At 43.7% G+C, this 16,421-nt stretch overlaps 1 protein-coding gene across 4 annotated transcripts in view; it reads right to left on the reverse strand.

Annotated features, from left to right (window-relative positions):
- OCA2 (OCA2 melanosomal transmembrane protein) overlaps window positions 1-11,541 on the reverse strand; it is a 504,704-nt gene extending 493,163 nt beyond the window's left edge. For 3 of the 4 annotated variants that reach the window (XM_047738795.1, XM_047738792.1, XM_047738794.1), the window contains exon 1: window positions 11,405-11,541. The gene's annotated coding sequence lies outside the window, so the exon portion shown is untranslated. Of the gene's footprint in view, window positions 1-6,949; window positions 7,065-11,404 lie in introns of all 4 variants that reach the window. The other variant, XM_047738793.1, reaches the window with a different exon arrangement.
- Between the last annotated feature and the right edge of the window lie 4,880 nt (window positions 11,542-16,421).

Consider the following 16,421-nt stretch of genomic DNA (forward strand, 5'->3'; position numbering starts at 1 on the left):
GAGAGGAGATGTGAGTTGGGGGTAATTGGAGGGGGAGACCAACCATGAGAGGCTGTGGACTCTGAGAAACAAACTGAGGGTTTTGGAGGGGAGAAGGGAGGGGGGTTAGGTGAGCCTGGTGGTGGGTATTACAGATGGCACGTATTGCATGGAGCACTGGGTGTGGTGCATAAAATGCTGGAACATTGAAAAGAAATAAAATAAAACAAAATTTTTAAAAATTAAAATAATGAGCATAAAGATATTTGTTAGACTGGAGAAAAGAGTGGAAATCATCCATAAAACCCTTAACACATATAAAATGAATTTTATAGCAAAGATGAATGGTTCAACAAATGAAATGAGAGACATGCTTGATGGAATGAACACCAGGCTGGAAAAGCAGAAGAATGAATTAATGACCTAGAAGATAGAGTAATGGAAAGTAATCAAGCTGAATAGAAGATAGACAAATGATGATAGGGAACTCAGTGACTGCATTGAAATGTAGTAACATTCATATTATAAGAGTCCCAAAAGAAGAAGAAGAGAGAAAGGGGATAGGAAAATTATTTGAAGAAAAACAGCTGAACACCTCCCTAATCTGGGGAAGGAAACAGATATCCAGATTCAGAAGGCACAGACAACTCCCAACAAAATAAACAAAGCAGATCCACACATGACATAATTAAAATGGCAAAATGGTAGTGATAAAGAAAAAAAATTTTTAAGTGGTAAGACAAAAGAAGAGTTATATACACATACACAGAAAACCCTATAAGGCAAAAGGCAGATTTTTCATAAGAAACTTTGCAAGTCAGAAGAAAGTGGCATGATATATTCAAAGTGCTGAATGGGAAAAATATGCAGCCAACAGAAGGAGAGATAAATAGTTTCCCAGACAATCAAAAATAAAGGAGTTCATGACCACTAAACTGGCCCTGCAAGAAATATTAAAGATGACTCTTCGAGCAGAAAGGAAACATCAGAAGTCACAGTATGAAAGTAGCAAATACAAAAGCAGTAAAAAAAAAAAAAATCTGTAAAAAATCAGCTAAGGAACTCAAAAATAAAAAGATGTGAAATATATATATATACCTAAAACATGGGAAAGAGAGAAGTAAAGAAATGGGTTCAAACTTAAGTGACCATCAACTGCATTTACACTATTCTATGCAGAGTATGTTATATACAAACCTAATGGTAACCACAATCAAAAACCACTAATAGATACACAAAGAATAAGAAAAAGAAATTCAAATATATCATTACCATGCACCTTTTCTGAACACAATGTTGTGAAACGAGAAGTCAACCACAAGACCTGGAAGGACCACAAATACATGGAGGTTAAATAACATGGGTTAACCAAGAAATAAAAAAGTACATAGAAACAAAGGAAAATGAAAACATAACCATCCAAAATCTTTGGGATGTAGCAAAATCAGTCTTAAGAGGGAAGTTCATAGCCAAGTAGGCCTACTTCAAGAAGCAAGAGTAAACTCAAATAAACAGCCTAACCTTACACCTAAAGGAGCTAGAGAAAGAACAAACAAAACCCAAAACCAGCAAAAAGAAGGAAATAAGTGGGCAGAAATATATGACATAGAAACTAAAAAAATAGAACTGATAAATGAAACCAGGAGCTAGTTCTTTGAAAAAATAAAGAGAATTCATAAACCTCTAATCAGACTTATCCAAAAACAAAAGGACACAAATAAATAAAATTCCAAATGAAGGAGGAGAAATACAAGCCAACACCACAGATACACAAACAATTCTAAGAGAATATTATGAAAAAATATACATCAACAGACTGGACAACCTAGAAAAAAATGGATAAATTCCTACAAATATATAACCTCCCAAAACTGAAGCAGGAAGAACTAGAAATTTTCAACCGGCCAATTCCAGCAAGAGATTGAATCAGAAATTTTAAAACTCCCAACAAATAAAGTCCAGGACCAGATGGCTTCACAGGTGAATTCTACCAAATGTTTAAAGAAGAATTGATACCTATTCTTCTCAAACTATTCCAAAAAATAGAAGATGAAGGAAAGCTACCAAACTCATTCTATGAGGCCAGTATCACCCTGATACCAAACCCAGAGAAAGACACCACAAAAAAGAGAACTACAGGCCAACATCTCTGACAATCATGGATGCAAAAATCCTTAACAAAATCCTAGTAAAGAGAATCCAACAATACATTTTAAGAAATTATTCACCACCATCAAGTGGGATTTATTTCCGGGATGCAAGGGTTATTGAATATTTGCAAATCAATTAATGTGATGCATCACATCAATAAGAGATAAGATAAAAGCCATATAATCATTTCAATAGACTCAGAAAAACTTTTGACAAAGTACAACCTCTATTCATGATAAAAATCCTCGAAAGGGGCACCTGGGCGGCTCAGTGGGTTAGAGCCTCTGCCTTCGGCTCGGGTCATGATCCCAGGGTGCTGGGATCGAGCCCCGCATCGGGCTCTCTGCTCGGCGGGGAGCCTGCTTCCCCCTCTCTTTCTGCCTGCCTCTCTGCCTACTTGTGATCTCTGTCTGTCAAATAAATAAATAAAATCTTAAAAAAAAAAAAAAACCTTGACAAAGTAGATTTAGAGGGAATATACCTCAGCATAATAAGGTCCTATAAGAAAAATCCACAGCAAATATCATACTTAATGGGGGAAAATCAAGAGGTTGCCCCTAAGGTCAGGAACAAGACAAATATGTCCACTCTCACCACTTTTATTCAACATAGTACTGGAAGTCCTAAGCACAGCAATCAGACAACAAAAAGAAATCAAAGGGACCAAACCAGTAAGGAAGAAGTAAAAATTTCACTATTTGTACATGGCATAATACTCTATATAGAAAAGCCTAAAGACCCCACCAAAAACTACTAGAACTGAAAAAATGAATTCAGTAAACTCATAGGATATAAAATCAATGTGAAAATCTGTTGCATTTCTCTACACCAATAATGAAGAAGCAGAAAGAGAAATCAAAGAATTGATCCCATTTACAAGTGCCCCCCAAAATTGTTAAGATACCTAGGAATAAATGTAACCAAAGAGGTAAAAGACCTGTACTCCAAAAACTATAAAACATTTGTAAAAGAAATGAAGATGACACAAAGAAATAGAAAGACATTACCTGCTCATGGATTGGAAAAATAAATATTGTTATAATATCTATATTACTCAAAGCAATCCACAGATTTAATGCAATCCCTATCAAAATACCATCAGTATTTTCCACAGAGCTAGAACACACAATCCTAAAATTTGTACAGAATCACAAAAAACCCTGAATACCCAAAGCATTTCTAAAAAGAAAAACAAAACTGGAGGCATCACAATTCTGGATTTCAAGCTCTTTTAAAAAGCTGTGGGTCATCAAGACAGTATAGTATGTCACAAAAACAGATACACAGTTAAGTGGAACAGAATAGACAATCTAGAAGTAAACCCACAATTATATGGTCAATTAATATCTGACAAAGCAGGCAAGAATATATAATGGGAAAAAGACAGTCTCTTCAGCAAATGGTGTTGGGAAAACTGGTCAGCTACATGCAGAAGAATGAAACTAGACCACTTCCTTACACCATATACAAAAACAAACTCAAAACAGATTAAAGACCTAAATTTGAGACCTAAAACTATAAAAATCCTAGAATAGAAAACAGGCAGTAATATCTCTGACATTGGCTATCGCAACATTTTTCTAGATCCATCTCTTGAGGCAAAGGAAATAAAAGCAAAAATAAGCTATTAGGACCACATAAAAATAAAAGCTTCTGCCCAGCAAAGGAAACAATCAACAAAAATAAAAGGCAACCTACAGAATGGGAGAAGATATTTGTAAATGATATACCCATAAAGGGTTAGAATCCAAAATCTATAAAGAACTTAACAAAATCAATACTTAAAAAATAAAAAATCCAGTTAAGGGTATTTTTTTGAAGAAGACATCCAGATGGCTAACAGACATATGAAAGATGTCCAACATTACTCATCATCAGGGAAATAAAAATCAAAACTAAAATGAGATATCCCCTCCCACCTGTCAGAATGTCTACAATCAACAACACAAGAAACCACAAGGTTTGTTAAGGCTGTAGACAAAAGGGAACCCTCCTGCACTGTTGGTGGGAATCCAAACTGGTAAAACCACTCTGGAAAACACTATAGAGTTTCCTTAAAAAAGTTAAAAGTAGAACTAGTCTATGATCCATTACTAGTTATTTGCCAAAAAACAAACAAACAAATACAAAAACACTAAATCAAAGGGATACATGCACCCCAATGTTTATAGCACCATTATTTACAATAGACAAATTGTGAAAGCAGCTCATGTCCATCTATAGATGAGTGGATAAAGAAGAAGTAGTATATATATAATGTAATATTATTTGGCCATAAAAAAGAATGAAATATTGCCATTTGCAACAACATGGATGCAGCTAGAGAGTATATACTAAGTGAAATAAGTCAGTCAGAGAAAGACAAACACCCTATAATTTCACTCATATGTGGAATTTAAGAAACAAAACAAATGAGCAAAGCGGAAAAAAGAGAGAGGGAGAGAGAGAGCGCGTGAGAAGAGAGACAAGCCAAGAAAAAGACTTAGCTGTTGGGAACAAACTGATGATTACCAGGTGGGAGGGGATTGAGGGGATGGGTGAAATAGGTGATGGGGATTAAGGAGAGCACTTGTCACGAGGAGCACAAGATAATGTGTGCAATTGTTGAATCACTACGTTGTACACATGAAATTAATATAACACTGTATGTTAACTATACTGAAATTTAAAAATATATTTCTAAAAATAATAATATTAAGAATTCTCAAAACTCAACAGTAAGAAAAATTGAAAAATTAAACAAATAGTAAATGAAAAAAAAGTGCAAAGACAAGAAGAGTCACATCACTTAGGAGGATATACAGATAGTAAATGAGCACATGAGAAAATGTTCAACATCATTAGCCATTAGGGAAATGCAAATTAAAACTATAATGACATGTCATTACACGCCTATGAGAATAGCTAAAACGAAAAAAATGGAGACAACAGCAAGTGCTGGCAGAGGATGCAGAGACAACCCCTCACACAGTGCTAGCAGGAATATAATACAGTATACCCTCTAGAAAGCACTTTGACTGTTTTTTTTTAAAAACTACCCTACAACCTAGCAATTAACCTAGCAATTGCCCTCCTGAACACTTATCCCAGGGGATAAATGAAACTTACGTTCACACAATAACCTATACATGAATGTTCCCAGCAGCTTTATCCATAGTAGTCCAAAACTGGAAATTAACCAAATGGTTGTCAATGGATGAGTGGTTAACTGAACTATAGTACATCTATACCATGGAATCTTACTCATCCTTAGAAAGGCACAACTAGGGCGCCTGGGTGGCTCAGTGGGTTAAGCCTCTGCCTTCGGCTCAGGTCATGATCTCAGGGTCCTGGGATCGAGCCCCGCATCGGGCTCTCTGCTCAGCACTGAGCCTGCTTCCTCCTCCCTCTGCCTGCCTCTCTGCCCACTTGTGATCTCTCTCTCTCTCTGTCAAATAAATAAAATCTTAAAAAAAAAAAAAAAAGAAAGGCACAACTAGTGATACATGCAACAACTTACGTGGATCTACACAGTGAAAGCACTAGGTTAAAAAAAAAAAAAAGCAAAACCTAAAAGGTCATACACAGTATGATTCTCTATGTATAGCATTCTTGAAATAACAAAGTTACAGAGATGGAAAATAGATTAGCAGTTCGGAAGGGGGTTTGTTAAATAGGTGGTGTAGGCAGAAGGGATTTTGGTGTGGCTGAAAAGGGCTACATGAAGGGTCCTTGCAGTGATGTAAATTCTATCTTCATTGTGTCAATGTGAATATCCTTGTTGTGATACTGTATCATAATTTTGCAAGATGTTACCATCAGAGGAAACTGGGTAAAAGGAACATGTAAATCTACCTCAAAATTAAAAAATTAATCTCTCTGTATTCACAGAGTTTTCCAGCCACTACCCAACTTTTTCCCCGTCCTTTATATCACAACTTCTCAAAAACACTGTATTCACTTCTCCTTTCTTTCTTTCTTGAACCCACTTCAACCAAGAGAAGAGTCATCTAGACTCTGACTAGAGACTAGTCAGAGTCATCTCTGATAACATCAAAGTTCTGACCCTTTCTCAGGTTCTCAGCAGCCTTCCCTGCACTGCCTTCATTTTTAGTCTCAGGGCTTGCTAAGGCTCTAGCTTTTCCTTATTCTCCTTTGCTGGCTCCTTCCACTCTTCCCACCTTCCACCTTAAGCCCACCGTCCCTAGAAGATCTCAGTCTTGGCTTTAAACACTGACAACTCTCTGAAGATGTCTGTCTTTTGACCCAACTAGCTCCGAACGAGTCTCCCATCCACAGTGTCCTCTGTACCCTGGCTCAGCACTGCCCAGTGCCTCTGCTCTTGTTCAGCTCAGTTCCTAACTCAGTTCCTGAGTCACAAAGGGCTCTGCTCACCCAGAGGTCTCTCTTTTTCCCTTACCTTTCTCATTCATTTCTTCTAAACATATCCCAAATCCCGCGGCTTGCACCTGGTCATTGATTTTCATGCGGATGGCTGGACACTCCAGTTCCACAGTCTGTCCTCTGAGGGGACCCCAAAACCCCAAACCATGGACCATTCTCTTGGAACACCTTCCAACACTCCAGTCCACAGTCTGTCCTCTAAGGATCCCAACATCACATCCCACTACCCATCCTCTAGGAATGCCCCCCAGTATCCCAGGCCATAGCCCATCCTCTGGGAGGACTCTCTGAACATCCTAGACCATGGACTAATCTCTGAGAACAACCCCCAGAACCCCAGTCTGTCACTGCACTTTTCTGGGACCCACAGTCTCAGTCTGGCCTCTCCCTACGGAGCCCAATATGTCTGACCTACAGAGGGATGCCTGCGGCTCACCTCTGAAGACTCCACAGAACCTGCCCTGAGCATTGGGCTGAGCTCAGACTGGGAGAGACATCTGCAGGCAGCAGAAGAAGGGCTGCACCCCTGAGACCCTGGGTGCAGTTGTGTCCTGAGCAGGGACAGAGATGGGAGAGCCACTTTGTGAGGTCTGAGTAGTAACAGAGGGGCAGTGCTCCACTATGCTTCCACTATGGCTGAGCCCAGGCCTTTTCTTCTGAGTAAGATTCATACCAAAGTGACCAAATTGCCACCAACTTTTAGAAAAATATAGATATTATGACTGATATTTCAAACTCCATGGAATGCTCCTATCTTCCTACCTGGTCCTGAATCTGTCTGTCCTCTGACTCTGTCTGATTCCTTCCCCAACAGTCTTGTAGCTGTGCTTCCCCATCCCTCCAGGTCCTGTAAGAGGTCTGCCCACCTAGGCCCCTCCTGCTAAGGGCTTGGCCTGTCTTGCCGCAGACTTGACACCCTACCCATGCCTTGCCTGAACACAGAGCTGAAGCTAACCAACCCTGCTTTGGGTTGTGCTGTTTGGTTTTGCTGCTCCTCCTGCAAGTGTGTTCACATGGGGAGGAGCTAGCTTATTGAGAGGATAGGTCTGGGTTATAAGAGTGGCCAGAGGCCAAGGCTCAGTGCACAGGGGCAGGGCACCAGACACAGGCTCCAACACCTGCCTTTACTGAGGAGCGAACGGAATTGTGCCTTTAGCCTCTTCTCAGCGTGGTCCAGCAGTTGTTAGTTGCTCTAACTCTGACCTGAGAAGATGACCAGACAATTGAGGGGATGTAACGAGGGAGGGTGGGGGGTACGTGTGAGCTGTGTTCCCAGATGCTAAAGCCAGGCCTGGGCACCCCCCCCCCACAGCTCCCTCTGATGGCTCTTGACAGCAGAAGTTGGCTAGAGGTTTGTAGGCATGGTAGAGTTTGCTGGCATTATGGATCAGAGCTCAGGTTTGGTGCAAATGGGCTGGCAAAGACATGAGGGACAGGAAGCATGAGTATGACAGAGATCCCAAGAACCTGCCCTCAATGCCCCTCAGTCCAGCAAGCCGCACCTAAACTGTCTTTTTGGCGCACTGTGTTTCCTCCTGTTCTGAGGATTAGGTGCCGTCCCCTCTACTTGTGTGCCAATTAAAAAAACTGAATTACTGAATGAAGACTGACACGCTGGTTTTACAGTAGCGCATAAATCAGCAGCAGCAATATACATCATTTGGAATACAGTAACTTCAGAAATTTTAAGGGCACTTTTCTTCAAGTTCTTTCTTTTTAAGATTTTATTTATTTATTGGACAGACAGAATTACAGGTAGATTGAGAGGCAGGCAGAAAGAGAGGAAGGGAAGCAGGATCCCTGCTGAGCAGAGAGCCCGATGTGGGGCTTGATCCCAGGACCCTGGAATCACGACCTGAGCCAAAGGCAGAGGCTTTAACCCACTGAGCCACCCAGGTGCCCCTCTTCAAGTTCTTTAATCACTTGACATTATACAATAATGAAAAGAGAAGAAAAATGTATATTGGCTGCTGAGAAAATATTAAAAAGAAATCGCTCCGCAGCTAATGCTTGCCTCTTGTGGGCAGTCTCAGGTCCTAAGAAAACATTCCAGTCATCTACCTTAAGCACTACTCAAGTCCCAAAGCCTCGCAGTCACTTCAGAGCTGTCCAGGGGGCTGTGCCTCCATGGGTGTGGCTGCCTCTGCCAGTAATGGGGGCGTTTGCAGGGGCGTGGCTACAGCTGCAGGGGGCTGGGGTAGGAGGATCTGTGTCTGCAGGGGCGTGTCTGTCCGTGGGGGCGTGGCTGCGTTGGAGGTGTCTGAGTCCATTGAACTTTCCCAGTTGATGAAGCTGGAGAAGTAACAGGCCCAGCCCCTGGGAGGAGGATGGGGCGTCAGCCTCCTTCTCAGCTCGCCCAGTTAAAAGCAGATGTGCCTCTACCTCACGCCACGCCAGCGCACAGTGTGACCCTGTGTCCCTTCGGATGAGATTTGCAACATATGAATTTCCGTAGAAGCTTCTAGAACGTTCAACCCAACAGCATTGTCTGTTTCTCTTTCTTTCTTTCTTTTTTTATGCTCTCATTTTAAATAGTCTCCGAGCCTATGACGATAGTTGACCTTCCTGTGCTGTGCCCAGGGAAGGTAACAAGTGAGTTGTACTCAGAAGCACACCCGATAGGCCTCCAGGGGCAATGCCACCCTGCTGCAGTCTGGAATTGGGCCGCCCTGGGCTGCCTCCTGCTCTCAGCAGGACCCCTTACGCCAGGCCCTACGGCCAGCCCCCATGTGAGAAAGAGTCGGTCTCTTCTACCTTCACTTCAGGCTGTTCCCCTTACTCTTGTAGAAAGGAATTGCAGTGTTGTTCACTTTGGTCCATCCTGCAAACCAGTTTGAAACTGTCCTTTGCCCCTCAAAAAAACAGACTTACGCTGGGGCGAGTCGTCACTACCGTCTCCTGTGGAGCGTGCCTCCTGCCTGGCAGTGCCCATCAGATTAGGACACTGAAACCACAGCAGTGTGGCCAGAGCACCGACCTCACCACTGAGTGGCCCAAGAAGCCACTAAGTCCGGCCTCACAGCCCGCGGGACTGGCCACTTTGGTAGCCCCAGAGCCTGGGCGACTTTATGAGAGGAGCCTCTTCTCTGAGGGTGCGGCCCGTGGGCGGCCCCAAGAGGCAAAGAAAATGCCTCCGCAAGGTGGTGCAGCCACCCAAGGAGTTAACCAGAGAGACCTTGTCTGTGGGATTTCTTCCTGTATTTCCAATATATAGGAAAGATGGAAAAGTCTCCGAGTTCCTCTACAGGCCATCTCCTCTGAGCCTCTAAGTCTCTAGGTTATCCTTTCCTTTCTCTGGCCTTACATGTCTCCATTGCAGGCCCAAATCCTCCCCACCGCACCCCAACCCTCCCTTCAACTCCATCCTCTCCCTGACGCCCTGGAGTTGAAAGGCTCTACTCCTCTCCCCTTTCCCAAGAGGCTTAGATCTCTCTGGTGGACAGTCAATACCCCCAAGCTCCCCTCTGCAGCCTAGATCACTATGTGCAGCTGTCTTCTTGTCTCCCCTGATGTCTCGAAGGTGCTCACAAACCCAGAGCCTGAGGGCTGTCCTCACCCTGCAGACCCTTTACCTAAGAAGTGCCCCCCACTCCCCACCCCTGGGCTATGCAGCCATCTCCCAGTGGGTGTGACTCAGCTAGCTACCACCAAACCACAATGATCTTTCCAAAATACACAACAGACCATATGTCCTCTGGCTTAAAACACTTCCCAGGTGTCCCAGGGGTGGGCACTGCTGAATCTGCAGCCAGGGCTCTCCTTTCCTCCATAATTCGTGGTGTTCCTCAAACCTGAGCTATCTTCAAAGGGGTCATGAACTTCTCAAAAAACAAAAACAGTATCAGCATTTGCTTTTGCATCAGTATAATAAAACTGACAATCCTAAATCCCACTTCCACTTTATATCTGATGTGAACAACTACACTCAAATGTTTGTAAACTAAATTGTGGTAACAAGCAGTTCTTGTGCAGTCCTTTACAGTTTATCTAGAGCTTTCTTTCACCTCTGTTGTTTTTAATGAGATTTAATCCTCATTGGCAATTATGAGAGTTGGTATCACCAGAAGCATTCCCAGCCCCCACAAGTTCTGCTCCAGGAGCCTGAACACAGAGCTATGCCACCCCCTATGAGCAAACTTCAGGGGTAGCATTTTCTAGGTGGTTTAGGTTACAGTGGACTGCCTTGTATTCAGGAGGTAACAACTGCCTACAACTGGTAACAGCCTCCTGTTTGCTTTTCCTCAGAATCACTGCATATTGTGAAGTTGACACATCCTGAAGTCAGAGCTCAAAGGATCACCTGGGGACTTCACAAGCAGACAGTCCTGTGTGGTGGACTGCTAGGCACCTGCTGAGCTCCTGGCCCAGGTCTGGGTCTGTAAACACAAAAATGTCCACACACAGGGAAGCTGGTGCTTAATATCCATATCCTTGGAAGGAACTAGCGACATTAAATCCATTTATTCCGCTGTGTGTGGCCAGAGTGGGAAAAAAAAGAGGCTCTGGGGGATTGAGTCCCCCCTCCCCCGCCCCCGCCGCATTCCATTGCACAGAAACGCCTGACTAGCGCTCACGTGTGTGAAGCCAACGGTGGGAGCAGATGCCGCCCTGCAGTTCAAGCAGAACATTGTCTGTCTGAACACGTCCAAACTCCGCTCAATATCCCCATGGCCCACCCCAGAGTGACGAACCTGGTTTGTCCTGCGAACCTGCCTCCTAGGGAGCTGCTCCCATCAAATCCAGAAAATGCTTGGTGTGGGAGTGCGCGCCCTGTGCTCATACCCACTACTCATTTTTCCCACAGACCTTCCTTGCTCCATAAAGTAACAACTGAACACAGGATTATTAAAACCCTACCTGCTCCCCAGAATAGACAGGTTAGGTTCCTCACCTCCTGTTTCCCCACTGGCCTGAAGACTTGATCTTTCTCAACAGTGAAGTCGTAAGGTCCAAACTGATAGCTCCGGAACGCCGAGTGGAGAGCAATACTCCGACTAAGAAAAAGTCTGCAGGCACCGAACGCGGGCCGGCGCGCCCCGGGGGCGGGGCGAGCCCTTCTCCGCACCTCCGGGCCTGACCACGCCCACAGACGTCACAGCAGGCACTGCCCCCCGACCCGGGCACCCCTCAGGACTCGGAGAAGAGGGAACCCTCACCCTTCACCCTGAGAGCTACAGGAGACTCAGGAAATGGAGAAAAAAGGCTCTTGGTGAAAGGCCAGACCCTCTCTGAAAGTTGACAGTGTCTGCTAGTTATGCCCAGTACAAGTTCTAGTTTATAGAACTAAGCCAAGTACAGGTTTTTCCTTATGAACAAGAATTTGGAAAACGTAAACTGCGTGACTATTTTGCCTTCTTATTTCTCTTCTGCCTTTGAAGAGTTCTCAGCTATTGCTGATAAACCTGACCAGCACTCCTCTTATTTTCTCTTTGCCTGTTCCCTCTCTAGCCTAGGCCTGGGCCAATGTTAGTTACATTTGTGGGAAGCTCACTCTTTCTCCCATACAACAGACACAAAGAGAGGTAAACACAGAGACACACAAACACACGCACAGACACATCAGATACACGGGCACACAAACTAAACACAGATACAGATAGGTACACACATAGACACACACACCACACAGACACTACACACACATAGACACAAATTGCATACACACAGAAGGAAATCCAGGCATACATATAAACACACAAACACACACAGAACAAAAACTGCACAGACACACACACAGACACACACATACCACAAGCATACACTGTACACAGACATATTAACCACACATGGAAACAGGGACACACACAGAAACACACACAAAAATATAAACAGGCACATAGAGAGACACATAAATACACACATACCAACACACATGCACAGACACACACAAGACACACAGAGGCATACATAAACACATACACTACACACAGACACAGACACCCAGGCCTGCAATGCACCAGGCAGCTCAAGTGGGGCCTTAGCCCCCCAATCACTGCCCAAGGATTGACAGGAATTCAGAGGCTCCTAAGTCCTCCACCATGTAACAGACAAACCCCAAAATTTCCCCTTCTGGGAAATGTCTCTATAAACATCTCTGGGAGAATTATTTCTTTAAGGTGTCTGGCTACATTAGGTATATGGGAGGCATAGACTTGATAACAAACACATTGCAAAGGACAGGGTATGGTCAGGTTACCCAGGAGCAGTTCCAAGGATCCAAAGGGCCTCTGGGCCTCCTGGAGCCTGTGCTCCTAGAGCACAGTCCAGGGCTGGCCACAACCACAAGTGAGCCCAAGTAGTCTGATATAAGATCCAGTATGGCATTTCAGACACCTTGTGTCAGATTACTGTGCACATCGTGTGTAGACACAGCCCACATGTGCTGTGCCTGGTGACTCCATTCACGTGGGGCAGGACACCTGTGGAGTTCGTGACCACAGCAGAAATGCAGACGCATCCACGCTCATCCGTGAGCCTGAGCATCCTCCTCAAACACCTCAAGAAACACAATAAAGAAGAGAAAATGTCACAGGGAGCAGGGAGTATGAATGTGCAGACACCTAAATGGTTACTGCCATCCTTACAGAATAATAGCCACACCTGGGGAGCCTTGGTGTGCAGGCCAACAGGTCCAAAGGAGGATCGTGAAGCACCAGGAGGGCAACTATGGCTGGCCAAACACATAGTTTACTAATGCCTGTGTTACTAATGTTCACCTGTGTTACTAACATTCACCTGCTGACTCAGCCTGGCCATTGGGCTGACTGCATCCTTCCTTCATCTTCCTTCATCACAAGCCCCTAATGTTCTTTATGTAGCTGTTGAATGTTTGTGGTGGGATCAACTATCCCTGCTCCAGGAATGAGTGCATGCTGCCCAAATTATGGAAGAAATCCCACCCCTGCCAGGGATTGGCATCTACATGTCCCAACACACATGGCAACAAAGCCCACACAGAGCAGAATTCCATGCTGGACCAAGTTTCAAGCTCTCCATCTCTGGGCTCTTTAGTCATTGCTAACCCATCCTCTTGGTTGTTGAAACCAGGTTCAATTAGGGATTCTGGCAGTTAAGAATGAGGTTTGGATGGAGGTAGTGTTGTTAGAAACTACAGCATAATTCATGGTGCTGGTGCTGTACCATGGAGAGGTTCTGAATTTTTTCAGTCAGAAGTGACAGGGGACAGTCTCAGAAATGATGTGGTGATTCCTGAGCTGGGCAGGAACACTTCACCAAAATCTAACTGTAGAGTCACACTTTTCGCAGATGACTTGAGAAACTCCTGAGAGAAACTCCAAAATAGGAGCTATCTAAATGTTCTTAGCAAAGAGAAGCATCATTGGAATCAGATATAAAGGCTAAACAAAGGTGGCTCTTTCCAAGTATACAGTACTTGAATGTATAAATTCTGAAATACCTGTAATAAAATCCATTTGCTTATATGATGTAAGTAGCAGTGGGTTTTATATGGATGTGTGGATGCGCATATTTTATGTGTTTGTGGGTGATCCAGTGAAGTGCCCTGGGCTTCTTACCCTCAACAGACAGATATGACTCAGAGACATTTCCATCCCAGTCTTCCACTCCCACTTCACATGGAAATCTTCCAGCAGCTCCCCTTTGGAAATCCTACCTTCTCTCAGGGGTTGCTGTGATCACCCACTGTGCAGGCCTCTCTGGCTACCAGCCTTTGCCTGCTCTGACTGCATAGGCTGCACATCCTGTTCACCCACTGCTGCCCACAGATTGCTCCACTCAGCCCAGCCTCACTTACCCCTAAGAGATATAGAAGAGATGGGACACTGGCCAGACAGCCAGGGTAGCTGTCTTCTGTCCAGCCAAGAGAGGGACCTGAGAAAGAAAAATCAAATGCAGACTTACATGAGTTCCTTTATCTACTGCTGTGTAACAAAATAACAACCAAAATAACAACCATTTTATCATGCTCCCAGATGCCATGGGTCTGGAGCTCAGGCACCATGGAAAGAGATCATCTGAGCCCCAGTACAGTTAAGATGGCACAAAAGACTGAAAGCAACTTGAGACTGGGGACTGGAAGCATCAAGAAGTGGCCTCACTCATTTCTGTTGTGGGATTATATGCCATACCATGTGGCTGCTGCCCCGATCCTTGGACTTCTTCACAGCATGGTGACGGGGGCCCAAGGACAGGAACTGGAAGCTGCCAATTCCTTCAGCCCTGTACCCAGGACTGGCAGGTATCACTGCCATCATACTCTACTGGTCAAGCAATCACAGAGGCCAGGTTCAAAGGGTTCTTAATGGGAAAAATGTCAGAGAACATTAGAGCCATATTTTAAATCACCACAGACTGCATCCTAGCCAAGGATTCAGTCAGGGAACAATGAAGGCATGATGCAAACAATGGGAGGAATTCTAGCCTTCAAGTCTGCCCTTTGAAGGCAATTTAAAATGTAATGAGCTGTGGAGCAATAGGAACTCTCATTGCAGGTGGAAATGCAAAATGGTGCAGTCACTTTGGAAGGCAATTTGGCAGTTTCCCACAAAACTAAACGTACTCTTGCCACATAATTCAGCAGTTGTATTCCTTACTATTTACCCAAGGGAGTTCAAAACTTACAGGCACAAAAACCTGCACACAGATGTTTATAGCACCTTTGTTCATAACTGCCAAAACTTGGAAGGAAACAAGATGTCCGTCGGTGGACGAATGCATAAACAAACCATGGTATATTCAGACCATGGAATATTATTCAGCAGTTAAAAAAAAAAGAGCTATCAAGTCATGAAAAGACATGAAGGAACCTTAAATTCATTGCTAAGTGAAAGAAACCAATCTAAAAAGATTCCAACCATATGACATTCTGGAAAAGGCAAAACTGTGAAGGCAATAAAAAGATCAGGGGTTTTGTGGGGAGAGGAAAAGGTAAGTAGAGCACAGAGGATTTTTTTTTAAATAATTTTTTATTTTTTTTTTATTTTTTATTTCTTTTCAGCATAACAGTATTCATTGTTTTTGCACCACACCCAGTGCTCCATGCAATCCATGCCCTCTCTAATACCCACTACCTGGTTCCACCAACCTCCCACCCCCACCACCGCTTCAAACCCCTCAGATTGTTTTTCAGAGTCCATAGTCTCTCATGGTTCACCTCCCCTTCCAATTTCCCCCAACTCCCTTCTCCTCACTAACTCCCCTTGTCCTCCATGCTATTTGTTATGGTCCACAAATAAGTGAAACCATATGATACTTGACTCTCTCTGCTTGACTTATTTCACTCAGCATAATCTCTTCCAGTCCTGTCCATGTTGCTACAAAAGTTGGGTATTCATCCTTTCTGATGGAGGCATAATACTGCACAGTGTATATGGACCACATCTTCCTTATCCATTCGTCCGTTGAAGGGCATCTTGGTTCTTTCCACAGTTTGGCGACGGCGGCCATTGCTGCTATAAACATTGGAGTACAGATGGCCCTTCTTTTCACTACATCTGTATCTTTGGGGTAAATACCCAGTAGTGCTACTGCAGGGTCATAGGGAAACTCTATTTTTAGTTTCTTGAGGAATCTCCACACTGTTCTCCAAAGTGGCTGCACCAACTTGCATTCCCCTTTCTCCCTTTCTCCACATCCCCTCCAACACATGTTGTTTCCTGTCTTGCTAATTTTGGCCATTCTAACTGGTGTAAGGTTGTATCTCAATGTGGTTTTCATTTGAATCTCCCTGATGGCTAGTGATGAACATTTTTTCATGTGTCTGATAGCCATTTGTATGTCTTCATTGGAGAAGTGTCTGTTCATATCATCTGCCCATTTTTTTTTATATGATTGTCTGTTTTGTGCATGTTGAGTTTGAGGAGTTCTTTATAGATCCTGGATATCAACCTTTTGTCTGTACTGTCATTTGCAAATATCTTCTCCCATTC

The sequence above is a fragment of the Lutra lutra genome, chromosome 7, assembly GCF_902655055.1.
Source record: "Lutra lutra chromosome 7, mLutLut1.2, whole genome shotgun sequence".
Classification (NCBI taxonomy): Eukaryota; Metazoa; Chordata; class Mammalia; order Carnivora; family Mustelidae; genus Lutra; species Lutra lutra.